This window comes from Oxyura jamaicensis, chromosome 2 (assembly GCF_011077185.1).
Source record: "Oxyura jamaicensis isolate SHBP4307 breed ruddy duck chromosome 2, BPBGC_Ojam_1.0, whole genome shotgun sequence".
Taxonomy (NCBI): Eukaryota; Metazoa; Chordata; class Aves; order Anseriformes; family Anatidae; genus Oxyura; species Oxyura jamaicensis.
Genome location: NC_048894.1, coordinates 119,097,032 through 119,113,569, shown reverse-complemented (window position 1 = coordinate 119,113,569; position 16,538 = coordinate 119,097,032).

Below are 16,538 nucleotides of genomic sequence, written 5' to 3'. Positions count from 1 at the left end.
CATTGATCATGGCCTAAAGGGCAATATATTAAAAAAAAATTTGATTTGGAGACTAATAGAAAGCAACTCTGCAAGCAGTCTGATTAACTGTGGCACTATTCAATGCAAATAACAGCAGAGTCTGATACTAAATGACAGTCCAGGAATGTAACTGCCTGCAGTATAACACATATCATTCTGACTATACTATTATTTCTTTAAAACTTGTCAGACCTTAACATTTGTGCTTTCCTTGAAACATAACTCTTCTGTCATCAAGTTCTGATGACTCATTCTTCAAGCTATTCTAATGATTCACAATAGCCAAGTATTCTCTCAAATTAAGGGTACAAATAAATAGCTTTGATTTTGGAGCACACTTTTCTAACCTTTTCCTAGACAAAGTGACAAAGTTTGCTCTCTATGTTACTGGGCTCTGTTCCTGAGAGCAATTAGAGAATTTGTACAGAGAAGCAAACATTGGTCTGAGAAAAGTACACGCTGATATACATACTGATGGATCAAACGTTTTTTTTTTTTTTTTTTTTTTTTTTTGAACAGAGCCATCAGAGACTATTAGACAACTAAGGATCTTCAGATTTTATGTGTATAAATATTTCTAAAGTGTCATAGCCGTCAAAGTTGTAGACCATCGCTTGAATTGATTATTTCTATGGAAAACAGCTGGGTAGAAGGCTGGTTTTAAATAATGGTTTATGTATTAAATATCTCTAATTGTGATTCCTGAATTCTAAGAAAGCTATGCCATGTGATATGTCAAGCATTTAAAAGCTTGAAAAATGCATATTACCAACAGTTTTCATGATAACTGTATTGCTCTGTGAGTTCTTTGATTTCATGGACATGAATTTGATTTCAGTAGCACATTGCCATTGAAAAAGGTGCTTGTATTTTTCTAGGACTGGCAAAAATGTAACTCCTGTGGCTCTATAAACTTAGCTTTTGGGGCTTTATAACAGTTTTCCTGTTAGGTGAATTTTATTTAACCTAACCTTTGGGACACACTGTAATATGGAAAGGAAATCTGAAGGACGAGACTGTGGCTTTTGCATATATATTTTTTTCTGTTATATGTTTGTACTCTTTCTTCTTTCTCCTCCTCCCAAAACATGCCACTTGAAAAAGAGAAAAAGAACTGTATTTTTCACTAACGCTACTTCAAGTGGTACTAATAGCATAAAGGCATTTATCTGCATCAAATGGATTTAAATATAATTTGATTTCATTCAAATGCCCAGAGAGTGAGAAGTGATGTTTAAAAAGGATGAGACTATTTTTCCTGGGACATTTTAACGCAGCTTCTCATTCTTTTTACATGTGGCTAGTGGTAAGCAGAGCTCCATAAAAGCTGATTTTTAACCATATGCTTTTTTTTTTTTTTTTTTTTTTTTTTTTTTTTCAAATGCTACCTGTTTTTTTTAGGCCTTCATCCTGGGCCTGAGAGCAGATAATTTCCTTTAAGCCTTTCTCAGAGCATTTGCTACCACTGTGGTTAGCAAATTCTCCTTTGAAAGGCTGCAAGGAAATACTGTGCAGTACAATCTTGTAATCCAAATGTGGAGCCAGACAAGGTGTTTGTGTCAGACAGCTACCTGGAATTAAAGTCCTACTAAGACTCCTGTCCTTGAAAGAACTTGCTAATACATAAAGCCATTTACGAAGAAAAAGCACTTCTTATCTTGGAGGGTATCGTAACATTCTCAGAGAAACACCACACAGCTCAACTTAATCTAAAACTCTCCTATCCTGAACATGTTTTTTGCTCTTTGTGGGTTTTTAGCCCTGTCAGGTGCAGAGACACAGCGTGGTCTCTGCCTTTCTGAAATTCCATGTGAACATTGGCCTCCTGGTGTGCTGGGGCTTCCACTTTAATGAGATGCAAGGCAAAGATGCATGAGATTAGCCTGACATCTTTTCACATGTGCTGAACAGGTGATTAGATAACGTGATTAGAGTTCTCTTTCTTATAAAAGGCCTTATGGCAGTGTGGAAGAGTTAAATTTCTGAGTGCAGTAACACTCAAGTTGGATTAAAAATTGCTGGGGAGCTTTTTTCTTTCTGATACTTCCTCCGTATGTGGGTAAAAGCCTCTCCCTATGGGCCACATTTGTATCTCAACTCTACATCTTTTTTTCCAGTGCTTCTTTCCTGCCAGAGTAAAATATTGCCTAGCCTTTCTGTCTCACCCTAGTCAAATTTAGACAGTTCCTAAATGCTGCCTTCAGGGTTTATAAAAATATATGCAATACTATTGAGAAAGGTGATGTAATTATATGGGAGGAAGAGAAAGTTGGATGCTATGATTGGATATGAATATTGCAATAGGGGATATCGCAGTGCTGAAAACGAAATAGACAGACAGTATTTAATGTTACTGCAGAAACTTTTTAAAATCAAAGTTATTATTATTTTTTTTTCCTTCTGGAAGAAAAACAATATAAATAAACAAATCTCAAGTACAGGCACTTTCAGCAATAGCTTTTCTTGTAGCAGCAATTTACCCCCCTAACACTTCTTGAAATGGTCCCTGTTTTTCAGGGTGCCTGTTAGTCCCAGCTGTCAGAGTACCTAAATCCTGGACAAACTGCCTCTGAGCAAGTAACCATCAGTCGCAGTGGAGGCTAATGCATCTCGAATGCAGCCGGCCACCTATGGAGACCACATGCAGTCTGACATCAGGAGCATGCCAGCTCCCTCTCTGTCAGGGTTGCCAAAGTTGGCAGTTTGGACTCCAACAGGAGCTGGAGCAGGCAGGCAATTTTTCAGAAAAAGAAGAATTCATCCTGGATGTAATGAAAGAGAGTGATCAGTGAAGTCAGTGAAGACTTCCCTCATTAGACTTTCCTACTGAGAGATGTTAGTAGTGAAAGTGGCTCAATCTATGACTAGCTGTACTTGAACTTAGGATGAAATATATTGAGCATTTGAAGAAAAGTACAAAAATATAAAAATACAGTACTAGTAGAGTATTCAGGAGATACTCATTACTTAACTCGGGCAACCCAGTCAGTTGTGGAGATTCAGTCTGACATTAAAGGTCCCACATTGATACTGAGCCAGAGAAAAGTCTGTAACATAAATCTCACGGGGAGGTTTCTTCACAGACTCTTGAAAAACCAATCTCATTACTGATTAATTATTAGGCACATGCAGCTCTGATAATCATCACTACTGTGTGCAGGCTTTCTTTATGAGTCTGAGGTCATTCTGAAAATATACCTGGTGAATTCAGGTCTGTAGGTGGAGAATAAATTAAACGATGTCGCTGTAGTCACTGAAAAAATTTAACTCCTGTTTTATTTCTGAAAAAATGCAGCATCATAAAAGCTCACAAAATAAGAGTGAGCATAGATGCCCAGTTGTAGGGAAAACACTTTACAAACAGATAGTTGTACCGACAGAGAGCTTTTCAGCACACCAGATTAGCATTTCCCCTCCTTCATCACGGGGGCTTCTGTTGTCAGAAAACACAGACAGCAAAGGCTTCTGCTTTTGCTGAAATTACAGCACACTTTCATTTCCATTCCCTCTCCCTCTAAGTGCTGAACAGATCTGACAGACAACATGGACCTTATGTTTATTACTGCAGTTACACACTGTAAAAGATCTTGCACATGGCTGAGAAATGCATTTCATCTATTTCCTACTGGATGAACACTGAGCCCTAACCATGTAATTTTTTCTCCTTAGAAAAAGAAAGCAGACACAGGCAACTTCCAGGTGGGTGAGATTCAAAAACCACAGTGAATCTTAGAATTGATATAAATGTAGACAAATGTTTAATTAAAGTTATCTTTACCCAGTAACTCCTCATTACTCACTCCAGCCTTGGGATAGTTGTGGCAAACTGTCATCTCCTGATGCTATTTCCAGTAAGTGAAAGGCATGACTCCATAAACCTGCTAAAATACAACAAAAGAAAAACTGTAAGTTCATCATCATATATTTTTAGAGAAATAGGAACAGGTTTTATATTTCTTTAGAGAACCATTAAGAAATAAATGCCTCTTTCATTGGCAGAGTTCATAATGAATCACTTTGCACACACAGATTTCAAACCTGAGTCGTGTTATTAAGTCCTACTTACTAGCACCTGTAGGGTGCAGAAATTTTCAGACAAACACTGAATCCTTCATAAAATAGTTACTGTAGTTTGGTACTTTAGCCTACAGTATTTTTGAAACAGATCTGTAGGCCAGTCTCTGTGTAATAACAAATCTACACCCTATCATTTCAAAATCTGTATTGTCTCCCTCCTGCTATGTTTAGATTAGCGAGACCCCCCTTTTTTTTTTTTTTTTTTTTTTTTATTTTTATTTAGGGTCTGTAAACTGACATTGGCAGATGGTATCCAGGCTGCCCTTCTCAAGCTGTCAGATATTTGAACCACATTTATGGCTTCCTATTTTGCAGCCTGCCTAACCATAAGGCAAGGGGTTTTGTGAAGGGCTGTGTTTTCCAGACCTGACCTTCCCAAACGAGGAACACTGTGAGGCTCATCTTTCTCTCCTGTTCATTACATCCAGCTTGTACATTTGTTAACATTTCTTTTGAAGGATATTTTATTGACTACTAGGTTTCCATGTTTCCATGACACTTCCCAGGAGATGTTACTTACACTTTAGACTGTTTTTCTACTGACAGCAGCTAATTTCCTATGTCTTTCACAAAAGTTTCTCCCATATTTACCCCCATTCAATTTAGATGTTCATAAAAGCTTTGATAAGTAACAAATTCCACTAAATGACTTGTGTCACCATTAATGTAGATGCTCTTTAGAAGAGGTGCTGATTCCTAAAGCACATTGCAGTCGCATTGCAAACTCCAGAATAGTTTCTGAATTCACACTTTGACATAACCCATGTGGTGGACATTTAAGTGGACAATGAAGACTCTAATCTTGGAATGATCTTAGGAACTGGAACTGTTGAAACGTGAAGAGATTTGTTTTGGCCTTTTTTCTGCTTTTTCAAAGATTATATAAAACATGCACACAGAAGGAAAAGACATCTGCTTCTGAAGTACAGCTTTTCTGCTGTGAAATGTGAGAGTTTATAGGAGAACAAGCAGAGTCTGCATGTGATTTAAGTGAGGGAAGCCAGGGACCTTCACCTTCACCAGTACTCCCAGGTGTGCTCACTTCAAGCAGGTTTTTAAAAGGCTTAAAAGGCTTCGAACAAGCCAAAACAAAAGACCTGACAGCTCCCAAGTTCACTACAGTGGGGCTTCTGGTCTTGTAGTACTTCTAATGGGAAACATTTGTGCTACTAAGAACTTCAGCTTGTCCCTTCTCATCCAGACCCCATCCCACCTCTGTGGAATATCCCCCCAACATCTACCATTTTTAATGATGTTTCTGTCCCCATTTAATTTGCGCCCTTCTTTGATGTGCCTTATGTTCATACTTGATCCTGTGTTCATTTATCCAGTGTGCTAATACCAAGCAAATCCCTCATGGATATGCTCCTTTAAATTTCTACAGTTGTTTCCTAAAACCTCACAGATGTTATCAGCATAGGGCCAGTCTCACGAGTTACCAGCTCCACTTTCATCTGGTTTCCACCTTGGGCTCTAACAGCTGAACCTTCCCTTTAATGTGTGTTTTGCCCAAGCCTTGCCCTTGCAGGGGCAGGAACTGGAAAACCAAGCAGACTACAGCACAGCATTTCAATATCAGAAGGGAAAAATAAATAACAACAACACAATAGCACTTCTCCTCTTTGCTGCATTTCTGGCACTTTGAATGAATATTTAAGTGAGCTTCATGAGGAAGCATGTATTTGTCTGCATGAACCACTTACTGCCTCATATCCTCTTCCATCATGAAAAATACCCTCTGAGTCCTCTAAACCCTTTTAGACAGAAAAATAAATATGTCTTTAGACTAAAGTTTTACATGAAGACTAGTACAGTTTGATATTTCAGTGTTGCAGAGTTGCAAGCAGCATCAACAGGCCAGTCAAGAATGAAGTTTCACAGGAATGTTTCTTCTCTTTGCTTTCTTTCCTTTCCTTCTCTGTCGCATGACTGTTTCAACATGAGAACATAGAAAATTACATTATTTTTTGAATAAAAGGTTATGAAGCTTTTTTAGTTCACATTGTTTCTTTTTTAAGTTACCACGTAAGTACACCAAAGCATAAATAATTGCTAAGCCAAGAGCTATTAGTTAACATCAGCTTGCATAATGAATAAAGGCTAATATGAAAAGTGAAAGGAGCCAAGTGACAAGTTGTAAATCTGGTTCTGACGTAAAAAGAGGTACAGTAAAAGCATGTGCGTAATGCACACGTTGCTTTCCACGCAATACTGATGTATCCCTTTTCTATTAATGTACTCATTATTACCAGCAGTTTAACACTTTTACAGCTGGGATATTTCAGACTACAGATGTTGAGAATTTGTTTTCCTCTTCACAGAAAATTCCACATGGATTTTACATCAGAGTACAACAGTTCTGATCAGGTATCAAATTATGCTGGCTATTTAATCTAAGGCCAGAAATATGTTCTACCAAAAAGAACGCAGCTTAAAAGCAAATAGATTCAGAGATATCAGCATACACTGAATCATTAGAATATATAGTGTATATAACTTTTTGAGACCACGTACCTTTCCAAATAGACTAAACACAGTTTGTTTTATGATTAGAAACTCAATGGACTTGCAGGTGGATTTGCCTCTCATTCTGGGAAATAAAAGTAAAGGAACTTTGCATTGAATTTCCTCAAATATTTGTTCAAATGATTCAGCAAGATTGCTTAATTATCTTTTCACTCTCATGATACATCTTTTTAACAGCATCATCTTAGTCTTTATTAATATTATTCTTTGATAGTATTAGATAATATTAACTATGGCAATGAGATAATATATGTGCAGTTACAAAAGTTAGATTGGTTACTGTTTGAGATCCTCATGCCATGGGCTGGGGAAACCCCAGAGCATGGGACATGGTGACACTTGTGCTCTTGTTAGGCTTTAACTGAGCAGCTTTTTCCTTGGATGGACTGTGTAAAGTCTTCTGCTGCACATCCCACCATGTCTTACATGATATCTGCTGACAGTGTGCTGACATATATTGAGCCTGTTCCTTGTTAGCAGCGCACAGGAAGGCTGTATAGGATCGATCAGTAGGCAGCCTGAGCTATGATGTGTTCTTCACAGCAGTGTTCGCAGGGAGCACAGCTCACAGGTAACACAGGTAGCATGTCTGCACTCATCACCTGGTCTGCATTTATCTGGACCACATCTAAAGTGTCTGATGATGAAACATTAATAAAAGGAGCAGTGGTTTCCACAGGCATGTTTTAAATGTAGTAATGTAGAAAATTAAATGTAGAGGTATTTTCCCTCCTTTACAAGATCATAAATATCTTAAATCTTAACTAAGGCATTCTGTAAGACTGGTTAACAAATATATGTATTTATATTGACTGAGTGAAGTGTGTGACTGAATAGTGTATAATTATGCTCTTGAGGACTATTTCCTGATAAATTCAAATTTTCAAGAACAGGAGACTGAATCCAGAACAGAAAGAAGTCAATGTTTAGGTAGGGGTGGGGGACATAATCCTCAGTTTAGCTAGAGAGTTAAGTTTCATTTAAAATATATAGATATATTTTTCTGAATTTCCTGAACAGTAATTTTTCATGGAAGTTTAATTAAAAGCAAGAAACCTGACATCTGTGCTGCAGCCAGGAGCTGTGGCAGATGATGTGGCAGGTAAGCTAAAAAGCAATTGCTCCCTGGTTTTTAATGACATTTGATGAGCTATTTCACAGGTTGATGCTAGTATCACAGAAAATTAAGATTTGAAGGTTTTGCAGTAGGGTGGAACCAACCCATCTTTCCCTCTCTCCTGGCACTTCCCAGGCTCCTGGCAGAAGCCTGTCCTCATGGCCTCCCATCAAAGGCCTTCCCCCATCTCATCCAGCTCTCCCTCTGCCAGCTGAAAAAAAAAGGGCAGTACGAAATGTCAACAATTCCTAAAGAAATGGTTCATTACTTCATCTTTCTAGCATTATGTTTGCATTAAACTTTTGGAGACCGAATAGGATTTTCCATTTTTGGGTATACTGCAACACACTCATTATCACTTCTGCTTTGGCCATGTAGTTAAGGTTCTAGTATATTAGATATAGCTCGTACAAATGAACATTTATGGTATCCTTTAATTTTCTGAGGATTGTATTACTGAGCAGTAACTTGAAAAAAATAAAAGTCCTTTTCTACTAAAAAGCCAGCTGTAAAATCCCAGTTCTCAAATATACAGTTCTGAATTTTTAATTTTGCAGAACATAATCTTATCCAAGCACTAAATGCATTATTGATACTATTGTACAAAATCTAAAGAATTAGCCACCTAAAAGGAGATGGGAAAATAACATTTACTTCTAATGTGTTTCTGAAAAATGCTCACACAGAGGTGCGTGTATTTTAAATGATCGTTTTGTTTATTTCTGCCCATTCTAAAAAGAAATTACTGTGTGATCACAGAAGGGAAAACAGTGTCTCCAGATCGCACACTCTGCTTCTCTTGATGCAATAGAAAAAAAAGCAAAACCCTTTGTCTTGAAAAAATGTATATGAGTGCTCACATCAATGAACACCTTTTTCTAAACATGTGAAGAGACACAGAAAATCCAATGAAATAACATGTCCTAATCTGCATTCAGAAAATTGACATTCAGTGGCAGGCAGTGTTTGTTCCTTACCTTATTTGTTCCTCACTGCTATTGTAGGTGGCAGTATTTTGCTATAAACTAATGAGATTTATTCTCAGCTAGACGGATTCACTGTTGAACCCCAGCAAGACCTGAACATAGCCCCTCTGGGAATTTGATCTGGATAAATTTCTTATGAAGAGACAAAGGCTCTCACCTGGATGTAAGAGCATCTGAAGAACTAGAGAGAGGCAGAGAAAGCACATCGAAGGTATCATTCCCTTTCCACAACTTCTTTATGTTGGGAATATTTCTTATATTCAGAAGGGAGAATGTATTTTGAGTCATGTAAAGCAGATTGACCTGAAGGAATACAATTCCACGTCCAAAAACTCATGCAGGGATGCTTAAAATGATTCCAAAACAGATTGCCTTCTGTGCAAGTAATGCCCATTATTGCCCATGCAGATGTTGTGGCATGAAGGGACACCTGTTCAGTTTCAGAGAATCTGTTCAGAAAGAAGATCAGCTAGACTTGTCACTGCATTTTGGGAGGTTAAATGGTCACACCTTCATGTAAGAGCTTATCTCACTCTTCAATGGTACAAGATGGAGTCAAGGGCTGAAGCCCTGCTGCGTGTAACCTTTTTAGACAAGCAGTGCCTGCTCAGTTTTCCAGAGGAGGTATGGCTGCAATGACAAGGAAATTGATGTGCAGAGACAATAATCTCATTTAAGGCATCTTTCCCAGACCTTTTTGAAAGTACTCCACATATCCCCAGCATCCTGCAGTGCACAGGTTGAAAAAAAATCTGTTCTGGATCTCTCACTCTTCTTGCTGGAGTGTCCTCCTGTTTCCCAGCAGATAGCACAAGTTCAGTGCTCACAAATAAAGACAAAAAGAAAGCTGGAATAAGCCACTTCCCCTGTGTAGTGCTCATTATCTTTTGCATTTTTCTTTTGGAGGCACACACATATCTGGCGGTGGGGCTAAACAAGCAGGAACCGTCCCAGTAAAAATTGCCTCTACTTAGAGGGATACAGTGGTAAAGTTCTGATGGGTTGTTGGGTAGAGAGTGGTTAAGCCAGATGTTTTGGAGATGCAAAATGAAAGGAAAGACAAACAAAACAAAGAAAACCATGACTGGAGGTGAAGGTAAACAGTGGCAGTCGAAGGCTGATGTTCCAGGAGCTGTTCAGGGTTTACCCAGAGCTTGTGGAGATGCTGGAATTTTTTTCTATTTGATTTGGCCAGCTTTTTTCCTTTGATTTGGCCAGCTTTACATATCTTCCATAAAAACATCAGTGCATTCCCTCTGATGTCACAATGTTTATAGGAGTCTACTAGTTTCTGAGGTAATAAAAATCACAGTAAATTTGATTCCTTCTAACACAATTATCCCACTCTCTCCCTTTTTGTGTCCCAAAGGTGAACACTGTCTAAGAAAGGTGGCAGCATCTTTCTCTACCAGCTAATCAAAATTCAAGAAAATAAGCATGTTTTCTTGTATTTATCCTTTCTTCTAACTTGTTCTGCCAGCCTGCAGCTCAGTGGGAGGCACAACATCTCCTTATCAGCTCCTTTAATTCTCATCATCCAGTAATGCCAGCCCACCAGCTGTCATTTATCAACATTTTCATGGAATAAAACCAAATCAGGCTTTTATTTCTTCAAACAGGTCACATCACTGGTGTTTGCAAAACAACTTCCAATGCATTTCCTTGAATGTCTGCTCTTAAGCTGTATGAACTGTCCCTGGAAAGCATATTTCAATTTCATGTGTATGTAATAACTAGTAAAAAAAATGGACAACCTCCATAAAACAATTCCAGTGAGTACAAATAGCACTAAGAATACAAGATGCATAAGCACATGCGTCTGTTATTACTGTGACTGATTAGGACAGCTGAAATAAATTAATATACATATTGAATTAATGCTTATAATTTTTTTGGAGTTTTATTTTGCTTCCTTATTTGCTGGGTCTCTGTTTTCATGAGAAGACCTCCCCACAGACAAAACACATTCATTTAATAGGTAAGCAGTTAAGCATTTCCAACAGCTTCAGAGACAGTCCAAAACAATAAAAAAGAATATACTTAATCTGGATATGCACATTTCATAAATTTCTCCAGGGCAGTGCATTCCCACTGCAGTGTTTTGCCAGTTTAAATGTCAGCACAGCTGTCTTTATCTTGCCTTCTGGGTACTAGTGTTCTTCCTAATATTTCAGGGGGGAAATCAGAAGAGGAACTTTGGTGCAAATCATTTTAGGTTTTAAATGAAAAGAGAAGTCCAGGACTTGCATTCAGTTAATGAAGCTTTACACTTATTTGTAGGTCATTTGTGGAAGGAAGCCCTTATTCCTCGGGCTTCCAAATCAACCCTTTAGGTTTGGTAGCACCAATAAAGTTGTCACACATAAAATTTGAAAAAAAAATAATAATAATAATTCTTTTGCGCTATTACCAAGACTCTGAAAACATTCAGTGTTATTCTACATATATCTACGTGATATCATCAGACGGCTTTTTCATACTATTTCTGCCCTTAATCATTCTGGCAATTCCGTTTATGAATGTTGTACAGGTGTTTGTTTTTTTTTGACATTGCTCAGTTCCCAGATTGTATTTTCAAATACACCAGTCTACAAAAACTTTTTGCAGTTACTACAATATCTTTTTCTAAATAAAGAAGAGATCATGAGGGGTAACTGGAGCAATGCACATTTATGCTAGCTAAAGACCCATCCCTGAGCTATTTGTTGACATGAAGCTTTCCTTTTCAATGTGTTGCCTTGCAAACAGTAAGCACACGATGGCATTTCACAATAAACATAGGTGGCATTTTGGGTCATCGCAGTGCCACCTACGCCATAACCGCCTGGCCTCCGGGTGGATCCACAATGTGGAACAGAGTCAGTAACCAGGACATTCAGTCTCAGTAAGTGCAAAATATTTTATGGCTTTTTTACCAATACTTGCCACCATTTGAAGTTTGCACAGAAATTATTCTGGTAGATAACCAAACCACATATGTTTTAAGGTTAAGGGAGTCTGTTTGGTAGTGACGATTTTGTGCTATGAAGCCTGTGACCTTCAGTAGGATGTGGTGTCATGTGAACTTCGGTAGGGACCAGGTTGCCCAGAGAGGCTGTGGAGTCTCCTCCTTGGAGATCTTCAAAAGCTGCCTGCACGTGGTCCTGGGCATCCTGCTCTGGGTGGCCCTGCTTGAGCGATTGGACCAGATGAGCTCCGGAGGTCCCTTCCCACCTCAGACTTTCTGTGACGCTGTGACATAGAAGTTTGAGAAAGCACTGGAAGAGACCTCTCTTGCTACTTATTTCTGCATGAGAGCAGCACTTCCACTGTTGCTTTTTGAGACCCTCCTCTGGCCTGGGGATATTTTAGGATGCATCAAAGCAATTCTGGCCCAACTGGAAGACACTGTCACATTAGGGAAATATCTGGATGGGATAGCAGCTCTTTGCCTCATTGGCCTCTCTATTGCAGCTGCAAAGGACAACATGGAAGAGAGGCTTAGGGACATCATTTTGTCTTTCTAGGAACCAGTAACTGTCTAACAGACAGACCATAGAGATCAGAGTAATTCTTAGTGTGAGGGAAGTCTAAAAATTGGCTATCATTATACTATTGCAGCACACCAAGAGAGCTGCAGTTATTGCCAAGACATTCCTGACACACACAAGAGCTTATTTTGGAGACCACGTTATTAAGCCTGAACTTGTAAGTTATTGCGCAGCAGGGGAACAGCATTGGGAAACTAATATATTGCTAGCTCACAGTTAATCACAAAGGTCTTCAGTAGCAACACTTTATGTGCCTCCTAAAGTCTACCTTGAGTAAATGAATCTAGACAGAGGCACTTGTTAGTCAGGCAATACTAAATTAAAGTAAAAATAATTGATTCATTTTCAGGATGTGTGAGGCTGTTCTTAATATTTTATAGTATGAAAAGATCAGCTTTTTTAAAAACTTTGTTCTAAATTGCACATATTGATTGTGATGAGGGATTTTCCAAAGGGAAAAGGAGAGCAGGGCTAACAGAGCCTTTAAATCTGCACTGACTGTACCCTTTTCACGCTCCTGACCCCCAGCTCTACAGGTGCCCAGAAGGCTCAGCAGTGGGATACAGGATGGAGGACAGCTGCACCACCTCTTTGTTGGCTGTGCTGCACCCCGGCAGGGGGTGGGGATGTTCCAGCCCTCAGCCAGGAAGAGGGAGGCCTGCATGGTGAAGAGCTCTTCTTTTCTTCACTGGGGTGAGTGGATTCAATTGCCATTAACATGCTGGGAAACTTGGAGCCAGCTTTGCTCATCAGACTCTTTCTATGCAGTCAAGAATGAACCTGCTTTACTTCTTGTGTACCTTGAGATAAATGAAGGTGAAATTCATTAATTTAATGTACCTAGGTAACACCAAATTCAAGCACACGAGCTTGCCCTTGCTCACTTTCTTCTCACTTTTAATTACTCCTAGTTATCAGGGACACATCGCAGAACTGGCACTTTAAAGTACAAAGTTAATCCTTCCTTTAGAAGGTATTGTTGATGTGCCAGTACTTTGTATTTGTCAGGAGGAGTGACTTGAGATCAGAGGAGAAATGTGAATCTCTTCTGCAGATGCTATACATTGTTCCTTTTAGGGAGAGAAAAACAAACACGCAAGGGATACAGATCTTTCTTCAGAGTCAGGTCTGCCACAAACAGACAGTAGTCAGTCAACCGTCAGAAAATCAAAAGTTAAAGAAATCTGGATAGGCCATTATTTGTGTAGGAAACTGTCTACGGAATATAGATCATAACACAGAAAGCATTTTTTACAACTGAATAAGCAACCCCTTTCTTTGTCCCAAATCTAGACTCTAATAAAATAACTACAGAGGTAATATATCTATATATTCATCTGCTGACTGCTTACACAATGACTAAGTAAAATCAATAACTCAAAACTGGTTGTAATGTTTGGTTAATTGTACATATGTTCCTAAACCACATAGAGAAAAAAACACTTATAGCACAGCGTAGTATTACTTTCTTGCATTTCTGCCAGATAAGTGACTGCTATGAGTTGGGGAAGTTTTAAGATTACATATTCAATTCAAATGTAAAGTGAAATTCAGTTTTGTCCATCATGAAGAGCCATTTTCAAGACAGAAAATTAAAAATGTGAACACTTTACCTTTCAGAATTAACAAATCTCAGTTAATACATCTGCATGGTAAACCATCATAGGAAATTTCAGTTATGCTCTCCCAATAAGAATTTTTAAGGTTATAAAGGTGTTTTTTGTTTTGTGTTTTGTTTTGCCTCAGTGCTTTGGTTTGGATCTGTCTTTCACTAAAGATTTTTATTTATTTTTTAGTATAATTAACCATTTATTTGGTTCTGTAGAAACATGAGGCAGGGGAATGAAGTTTTATCTGCAAAAGAGGGTTATTTGGAAACAATGGCCATGAACATTTGAAAGCTAGACAGTGTAATAAAGAAAGCACAGGTTTTATCATGAAAGGTCTTAAAGTAAGGCATTGAACAAAAGTTAATTTCAGAGCAATTTTGCTACAGTTTTTCAATCTCAGTGGAGAGTGTACTGCACTTCAGGGATTCTCCTCTTCTCCTTAAGCATCACTTCTAGAAGGAGAGGTATTAATCTGGGGTGTTGTGCTGTGAGCTGTTCAGAATGACAACCACTTAGGAAAAGTCCTCAAGAATACTTCAGTGAACAGCTCTGGAACTACAGGTGAAATCAGAGAGAAAAAGGTGAAATAGACTTGGAAATCTTGAGGATATCTGATTAATTTCTGATGCTGCACAAACCAACAAACAGAAAGAAATATGGTAGAAGAGACACTAGGACAGGTCCCATGATGTTTATATCTATACATACCATGTTTTTCTACAGCAGTAATGTAAGCTGATTTTATCATTCTTTAGAAAATAGTCAGTATATGACTCATCAAACTAATGGCATCGGAAACCATGAACTTCTTTGACTGGAAGAAATATTGTTCCATGATTATCTCTTATGTTTTCACTCTGTTTCTGTAAGTCTGTCACAATAATTCTAAGGAGAATATATATATATATGTATGTATATATATATATTTATATATTTTAAATCCACCAAGCCCCTACACCTTTGTAAAGCTCTGTATTTTCTGGAATTTAATTAAAAACAAACAAACAAACAAACTTTTTGTTATCCCTTTTGATTCCTGACAGAGAAAAAAGTGCAATTAGATATGCTTGACTATATCCTGATCTACAAGACCTGAGTTCAGGATGACCTGTCAGAGTCTGACCTGTGGGGCTAGTGAACCGTGTGTTAGGGGTGGGGGAAGAAGAGGGAAGAAATTATCAATACTGGCACTGATAACAGTTAACCATATGTATATTTCACCTCTTCTCAATCCCAGGACTCTTGTGCTTCAGTATCTTCCTGTTCATATTGGCAATTGATTCTTCAGAAAATGGCACATAAATCCATGTTAAACTGGCTAAGCAGAAATGCTTAAGAGCAGAGAGCTTTCAAAAGGTCTGTGACATTTACTTCTCTGTTTAGGATGGGGATCAGAGATGTCATCAGAGACATCAGAGATGTCTCCTCTAAGTCCAAATGTCATTATATATGAAAAACAGAAAATCAATCTATACTTTATTCAATGTACAACAAATATAATCCCAAGGTCCTACAATCGTTTGACTGGGTTATCAGAGTATTTCAGTGGGACATTAGGAACGTAAATGTTTATTGTCTCTGGTGCTTGTCACATCTTAGGAGTTTTAAGGGACCCTCTACCATCTGGGCTTTACTCTGCAGGTTTATCACCAAGAGCTATAGCTAGCCATATCCAGGCTTGTCCTTGAATACAGAGTTAAGAATATGATGGGGAGAAAAAAAAATAAAAAAAAAAAAGATGGAAAAGACAACAACAACAAAAGCAAGAAAATTGCAGTCTCTGGTGCTCTATAAACACAAAATCAGTTAGAAAGAAAAGTGCAGCTGTGGAAGCAAACAAGGATTACGTTTCAGCTGTTTTGGAGCTGAGAAAATTACAGACAGGTTATCCTGTGACAATGGTTAGGAGCTAGTTTGAAAAACAAGAAGATGAGGAAAAGGAGAGGAAAGTTCCTGGTCAACCTGGGATTATATGCTGTTAGAGCCATAGGTGTGAATCTTGGATCTGAAAAAATGTCTTTAGGACATTAGGCTGAAAGAGTTGGAATTCTGTGTTCATTTCTGTGTTTTCTTTTGACAAGAAATTAGTTCAAGAACTTGTCTAATTCAGAAGTGACTAGAAATTTTAACTAGAGCTTCTCTGTTGGATGTCAGTTACTCAAATAAGCCCTATGTAGTCATAATTCAAAACTGATGTAAAATCCACCTTTACTGTCCTCCATCTCTAGAGGTTTAGAACTTGCTCAAAACGTGGGGAGAAACATTCTTTGAAAGGTTCCACTTTCTCTTGGAAACGCACCTAAAAACCCAATTCTGCATAAATTGTGAAAGAAACTTCCCTTTCTTATCATTTTCTGTCCTTGTCTCCTAGCACTGATGGAGAGCAGCTGGATGAGCTGAAGCTGCTGGAGCAATGCCAGAGGGCAACGCCTGCCTAACTGAGAACCCTAAAACTGCTGGGAGCCCCCTGCCCTTTTATGCTATCTGAGAGCCACCAAATCCTCTGTCTCCACAGCTGGGTGCTGACAGCTCAGGACAGCTGAATCACTGCAGAAAGTCTCAGATGTTGGTGCCCAAGGACTTGTCCATCTGTACCATTGTATGTAGGCATGATAAATCCAAATGTAGCATTAAGAAAATGTTTTCTTTTAACAAAGCATGAAAGCTGCAT